The 7207-nt window shown below is 55.1% G+C and overlaps 1 protein-coding gene across 1 annotated transcript in view; it reads right to left on the reverse strand.

Moving 5' to 3' along the window:
• The window catches only part of LOC138528713 (tyrosinase-like), a 106744-nt gene extending 102723 nt beyond the window's left edge, over positions 1-4021 (reverse strand). The window contains exon 1 of the mRNA XM_069640566.1: positions 3965-4021. The gene's annotated coding sequence lies outside the window, so the exon portion shown is untranslated. The remainder of the gene's footprint in view (positions 1-3964) is intronic.
• Between the last annotated feature and the right edge of the window lie 3186 nt (positions 4022-7207).

Below are 7207 nucleotides of genomic sequence, written 5' to 3' on the forward strand. Positions count from 1 at the left end.
GGGCAGTCTGTGATTTCCTGAGCACCCCCTGCCCAGCAATACGATCCAGCCTTCCACACCTACTGCAGCTCCCTTGAAGCACTGACCTTGAGTGAATGCTGTCCTACATGTACATGACAGTTCAGAGCATACCACTGCATCAGAAAGAGAGGGGCTGCCTGTGATTTCCTGAGCACCCCCTGCCCAGCAATACGATCCAGCCTTTCACACCTACTGCAGCTTTTATGAAGCACTGGCCTTGAGTGAATGCTGTCCTACATGTGCATGACAGTTCAGAGCATACCACTGCATCAGAAAGAGAGGGGCTGTCTGTGATTTCCTGAGCACCCCCTGCCCAGCAATACGATCCAGCCTTCCACACCTACTGCAGCTCCCTTGAAGCACTGGCCTTGAGTGAATGCTGTCCTACATGTACATGACAGTTCAGAGCATACCACTGCATCAGAAAGAGAGGGGCTGTCTGTGATTTCCTGAGCACCCCCTGCCCAGCAGTCAGATCCAGCCTTTCACACCTACTGCAGCTACCTTGAAGCACTGGCCTTGAGTGAATGCTGTCCTACATGTGCATGACAGTTCAGAGCATACCACTGCATCAGAAAGAGAGGGGCTGTCTGTGATTTCCTGAGCACCCCCTGCCCAGCAATCAGATCCAGCCTTTCACACCTACTGCAGCTACCTTGAAGCACTGGCCTTGAGTGAATGCTGTCCTACATGTACATGACAGTTCAGAGCATACCACTGCATCAGAAAGAGAGGGGCTGTCTGTGATTTCCTGAGCACCCCCTGCCCAGCAGTCAGATCCAGCCTTTCACACCTACTGCAGCTACCTTGAAGCACTGGCCTTGAGTGAATGCTGTCCTACATGTGCATGACAGTTCAGAGCAACCACTGCATCAGAAAGAGAGGGGCTGTCTGTGATTTCCTGAGCACCCCCTGCCCAGCAATCAGATCCAGCCTCCCACACCTACTGCAGCTCCCTTGAAGCACTGGCCTTGAGTGAATGCTGTCCTACATGTACATGACAGTTCAGAGCATACCACTGCATCAGAAAGAGAGGGGCAGTCTGTGATTTCCTGAGCACCCCCTGCCCAGCAATACGATCCAGCCTTCCACACCTACTGCAGCTCCCTTGAAGCAATGGCCTTGAGTGAATGCTGTCCTACATGTGCATGACAGTTCAGAGCATACCACTGCATCAGAAAGAGAGGGGCTGTCTGTGATTTCCTGAGCACCCCGTGCCCAGCAATACGATCCAGTCTTCCACACCTACTGCAGCTCCCTTGAAGCACTGGCCTTGAGTGAATGCTGTCCTACATGTACATGACAGTTCAGAGCATACCACTGCATCAGAAAGAGAGGGGCTGTCTGTGATTTCCTGAGCACCCCCTGCCCAGCAATACGATCCAGCCTTCCACACCTACTGCAGCTCCCTTGAAGCACTGGCCTTGAGTGAATTCTGTCCTACATGTACATGACAGTTCAGAGCATACCACTGCATCAGGAAGAGAGGGGCTGCCTGTGATTTCCTGAGCACCCCCTGCCCAGCAATCAGATCCAGCCTCCCACACCTACTGCAGCTCCCTTGAAGCACTGGCCTTGAGTGAATGCTGTCCTACATGTACATGACAGTTCAGAGCATACCACTGCATCAGAAAGAGAGGGGCAGTCTGTGATTTCCTGAGCACCCCCTGCCCAGCAATACGATCCAGCCTTCCACACCTACTGCAGCTCCCTTGAAGCACTGGCCTTGAGTGAATGCTGTCCTACATGTACATGACAGTTCAGAGCATACCACTGCATCAGGAAGAGAGGGGCTGCCTGTGATTTCCTGAGCACCCCCTGCAAAGCAGTCAGATCCAGCCCTCCCCACTTACTGCAGCTTCTATGAAGCACTGGCCTTGAGTGAATGCTGTCCTACATGTGCATGACAGTTCAGAGCATACCACTGCATCAGAAAGAGAGGGGCTGCCTGTGATTTCCTGAGCACCCCCTGCCCAGCAGTTAGACTCAGCCTCCCACACCTACTGCAGCTTTTATGAAGCACTGGCCTTGTATATGACAGTTCAGAGCATACCACTGCACCAGAAAGAGAGGGGCTGCCTGTGATTTCCTGAGCACCCCCTGCCCAGCAATCAGATCCAGCCTTTCACACCTACTGCAGCTCCCTTGAAGCACTGGCCTTGAGTGAATGCTGTCCTACATGTACATGACAGTTCAGAGCATACCACTGCATCAGAAAGAGAGGGGCTGTCTGTGATTTCCTGAGCACCCCCTGCCCAGCAGTCAGATCCAGCCTTTCACACCTACTGCAGCTACCTTGAAGCACTGGCCTTGAGTGAATGCTGTCCTACATGTGCATGACAGTTCAGAGCAACCACTGCATCAGAAAGAGAGGGGCTGTCTGTGATTTCCTGAGCACCCCCTGCCCAGCAATCAGATCCAGCCTTTCACACCTACTGCAGCTCCCTTGAAGCACTGGCTCCGAGTGAATGCTGTCCTACATGTGCATGACAGTTCAGAGCATACCACTGCATCAGAAAGAGAGGGGCTGCCTGTGATTTCCTGAGCACCCCCTGCCCAGCAGTCAGATCCAGCCTTTCACACCTACTGCAGCTACCTTGAAGCACTGGCCTTGAGTGAATGCTGTCCTACATGTGCATGACAGTTCAGAGCAACCACTGCATCAGAAAGAGAGGGGCTGTCTGTGATTTCCTGAGCACCCCCTGCCCAGCAATCAGATCCAGCCCTCCACACCTACTGCAGCTTATATGAAGCACTGGCTCTGAGTGAATACTGGCCTACATGTGCATAACAGTTCAGAGCATACCACTGCATCAGAAAGAGAGGGGCTGCCTGTGATTTCCTGAGCACCCCCTGCCCAGCAGTTAGACTCAGCCTCCCACACCTACTGCAGCTTATATGAAGCACTGGCTCTGAGTGAATACTGGCCTACATGTGCATAACAGCTCAGAGCATACCACTGCAACAGGAAGAGAGGGGCTGCCTGTGGTTTCCTGAGCACCCCCTGCCCAGCAGTTAGACTCAGCCTCCCACACCTACTGCAGCTCCCTTGAAGCACTGGCCTTGAGTGAATGCTGTCCTACATGTGCATAACAGCTCAGAGCATACCACTGCATCAGAAAGAGAGGGGCTGTCTGTGATTTCCTGAGCACCCCCTGCCCAGCAGTTAGACTCAGCCTCCCACACCTACTGCAGCTCCCTTGAAGCACTGGCCTTGAGTGAATGCTGTCCTACATGTGCATAACAGCTCAGAGCATACCACTGCATCAGAAAGAGAGGGGCAGTCTGTGATTTCCTGAGCACCCCCTGCAAAGCAGTCAGATCCAGCCCTCCCCACTTACTGCAGCTCCCTTGAAGCACTGGCCTTGAGTGAATGCTGTCCTACATGTGCATAACAGCTCAGAGCATACCACTGCATCAGAAAGAGAGGGGCTGTCTGTGATTTCCTGAGCACCCCCTGCCCAGCAGTTAGACTCAGCCTCCCACACCTACTGCAGCTCCCTTGAAGCACTGGCCTTGAGTGAATGCTGTCCTACATGTGCATAACAGCTCAGAGCATACCACTGCATCAGAAAGAGAGGGGCAGTCTGTGATTTCCTGAGCACCCCCTGCAAAGCAGTCAGATCCAGCCCTCCCCACTTACTGCAGCTCCCTTGAAGCACTGGCCTTGAGTGAATGCTGTCCTACATGTGCATAACAGCTCAGAGCATACCACTGCAACAGGAAGAGAGGGGCTGCCTGTGATTTCCTGAGCACCCCCTGTCCAGCAATACGATCCAGCCTTCCACACCTACTGCAGCTCCCTTGAAGCACTGGCCTTGAGTGAATACTGGCCTACATGTGCATAACAGCTCAGAGCATACCACTGCAACAGGAAGAGAGGGGCTGCCTAGCAATCAGATCCAGCCTCCCACACCTGCTGGAGGTCCTTTGAAGCACTGACCTTGTGCGGTAGCTGTGCTGTGGCTGGAATCTCCCTCAGACCTCCCTCGGAAGATCTGATTTTCTGGAGGGAGGGCTGCGTATTTATACATTTTGCTTGGATGGCTCTAATGGGCAGGCCAGAGAGGGTGGGGTCATTGTTGCGCCTCCTCCCAGGAAGAGGTCGCGAGAAGGTGGAGTCAAGACAACAGGCCACAGGTGCATCGGGACAAACGACAATGGCTATGTCATCAGACCTCCGTGGCCAGAGGCAACTTTCGCAACTATTGGGAAGATTAATATACACACAGAACTGCAATCCGTGCCTTTTCTGACATATTATAATGTATGGAAAGAGTTTCGTTTTCTCAGGAATTGGAAGCCCACCAGCCACCCCAGCAACTGGTGCTCTCACTATGTGACGTGCAGCGCCAAGTGTCTTCTGTGCTAAAGCCTCAAGCATGTGAAATGGGGGTGGCCTTCTAACAGCAGGAGATGCAGGCCTGGTCCCCTAAGTTCTCTAAGGCACTGGCCCCCCGACTTCGGTGACATGTAGAATGGCCCCCTGCTGTGAGGTGAACCCACTTATCAAGTGCGATCGATTCGGGCGGGGGGAGGGTTACAGATGCAAGAAGGCAGTGCATGTCCTCAGCGTTGAGGTGGTGAACGGCGGCTGAACTCACCAATATACGTCCCTGCTTGAAAGTGACACGACACACACAGATTTGCACTCGAGCAAATGAGAAGACGCCCTGAGCACTGTAGTTCCGCGCCTGCCACCTTACTCCCCTGCACCGCATTCTGGAAGCCTGAAAGCCGAGCACGTCTGGAGCTGCCTGTTGCATCACTGAGGTGCCCCCGTGTAAATCTGTGTGAATCACTCTCACACGAGCGTCTCACAGACCAGGAATGAGGGAGCGTGTGGCGTTGCCCCTTTAAGGGTACGCACGCGACGGAGTGACGTTCACTCCGTCGCGTGCGCTGTTAAATAAACGGGGCGGTTCCTGGTGAAGTCAGTTCACCGGGGAGCCCACACCGACAACATCACTGTCTCCGTGTATCATTGCCACGGGAGTGGGGGGCTCACGGAGGCGGCCCATCGGAGACCGCCAACAGTGGCGACGAGACCGGGATCGTTTCCTGGGACACGCGTGGAGTTTCATCGAAGCGCAGATGATCGCATTGTGAGCGCTCCGACGAACTCCGACCGCAGAGAAGGAAGCGACGCACGCGGCCGGCGGCCATTTTGATCAACAGGCCTCGGAGACTCACGGCTTCATAACGAAGCGTCGGTGAGCCATCCGGACATAATTTTGGAAACCTCAGCGGCGGATGGACGCTGATCACAGCACATGTCAATTTCAAAAGGAGATGTTGACAATTTTCACTGTTATTGTCGAGCAGAGGCAGGGAGACTCCAGGGAAAGCCTGCTGTTGCACTAGGGGTCTCTTCCTCTACTCAATTTTTGGACACCTCGATGTCTGCATGCCGGCTGGAGTGACACCTTCACGAAGATCACAGCTGGTGGTGAGTTGCGGCCCCTTTCCTACCAACCTTTTGGGGTGCCTGTGCGCTTTCCACCATGAATCAGGCTGCTGCTGCTGCTCCTGCTGCTCTGGCTCCTGTACCACCTGTCCCTCCGCCTGCTCCTTCGCCGAAGCCACCAGGGTCCCTACAGCCAATGCCTGAGTTTGATATCTCAGGTGCGCCGTCGGGCCTGGGACAGAGGTGGAAGATGTGGATGGATAGGCTGGAGATGTACTTCAGGGCCACAATGGAAACAACGGACGACGGCAAGCTGGCCACCCTCCTATACTCTGCTGGCCCTGCGGTGCATGAGGTATTTATGTCCCTGCAGCCGGTGGACGGATCGTTTGCGGCGGCAAAGGAGGCACTCCACAATCATTTCCTGCCAATGGCCAATGCGGACTATGAACGTTTTCTTATGGGAACGGCTCGACAAAAAGATGATGAGACTCTGGATGTGTTCTGTGGGCGGCTGCGGCGCTTGGCAGCACCTTGTGCCTGGACTGACCCTGAGGTTATGATTAGGAACCAACTCATTCAGGGGTGCAGCTCTGGGAAACTGAGACGCCAGATACTGCGAGAGCCGGGCATCACCCTCCCTCGCATCCTAGAACTGGGTAGGTGCCACAAGGTCTCGGAGCTGCGGGCAACCAGGATGGAAGCGGGTGCTCGCCCAGCCAAGATGGAAGAGGTCTGCGCGGTCGGTAGAGGCCGCGGGTTAAGGCGCCCCATGAACACTCAGAGCCAGCGAGCGCAGGGGTCGAATGCCTCGTGCCCGAAGTGTGGCTACGATCTCCCGCACCCCGCGGAATGCCCTGCAACGGGAGTCAAGTGTGGCAGATGCGGAGGCCCTGACCACTTCGCCAGAATGTGCAGGTCTGCCGCCCCCAAAATTGTGCCGAAGGGACCAGTTCGAGCCGGCTTCTTCCGGCCCCAGAGGACCTCCAATGTTGCCCAAGTGGACCAAGGTGACGAAGGGGCCCCTCAGGAGGAGGAGGAGGAGGAAGAGGACGAGGAGAACGTGTTTTTCGTGTCCAGTGTGAGCGTGCTCAAGTCCTGCTCCAAAAGGCAGCCCCGGTGCAACGTGCTGGTCAATGGAGACTCTGTGCCGATGCTAGTGGACACTGGCACATCTGTAAATGTAATGGCCGGCCAGCATTACAAGACCATGCTGGCTCCGCCTGCGCTGGCTGCGCCGAGGGCACGCATATTCGCCTTCGGCGGGGACCGGCCTCTGCCTCTAGACGGGGTATTCGTGGCTGGTGTGCAGTATGGGGACTCACACATACGGGCTAGATTCTATGTCACACCGGTGAGCGACAACACCCTGCTCTGCTGTACCGCGGTGGAGGCACTGGGTATCGTCACGTTCGCCTATGCAGTGTACTTAGATGACATCCAAGTCCTCCTGGCCAAACATGGGTCCCTGTTTGAGGGCATTGGACATCTGGTGGGTGAGCCGGTCCGGCTCCATATCGATGAATCCATACAACCAGTGGTGCTGAAGCACCGACGGGTTCCTTTCCATCTCAGGGATCTGGTGGATCGCGAACTTGACAACCTCGTGGGGCTGGACATAATTGAGAAAGTTGAAGGACCCACCCCCTGGGTGTCCCCCATCGTCATCGCCCGCAAACCCAAGCAACCTGATGCTGTGCGAATCTGTGTGGACATGCGGCTCCCCAACAAGGCCATAAAGAGGGAGCGACACCTCACCCCTACCATCGATGACATTAT

This window comes from Ambystoma mexicanum, chromosome 7q (genome assembly GCF_040938575.1).
Source record: "Ambystoma mexicanum isolate Mex_15411 chromosome 7q, UKY_AmexF1_1, whole genome shotgun sequence".
Classification (NCBI taxonomy): Eukaryota; Metazoa; Chordata; class Amphibia; order Caudata; family Ambystomatidae; genus Ambystoma; species Ambystoma mexicanum.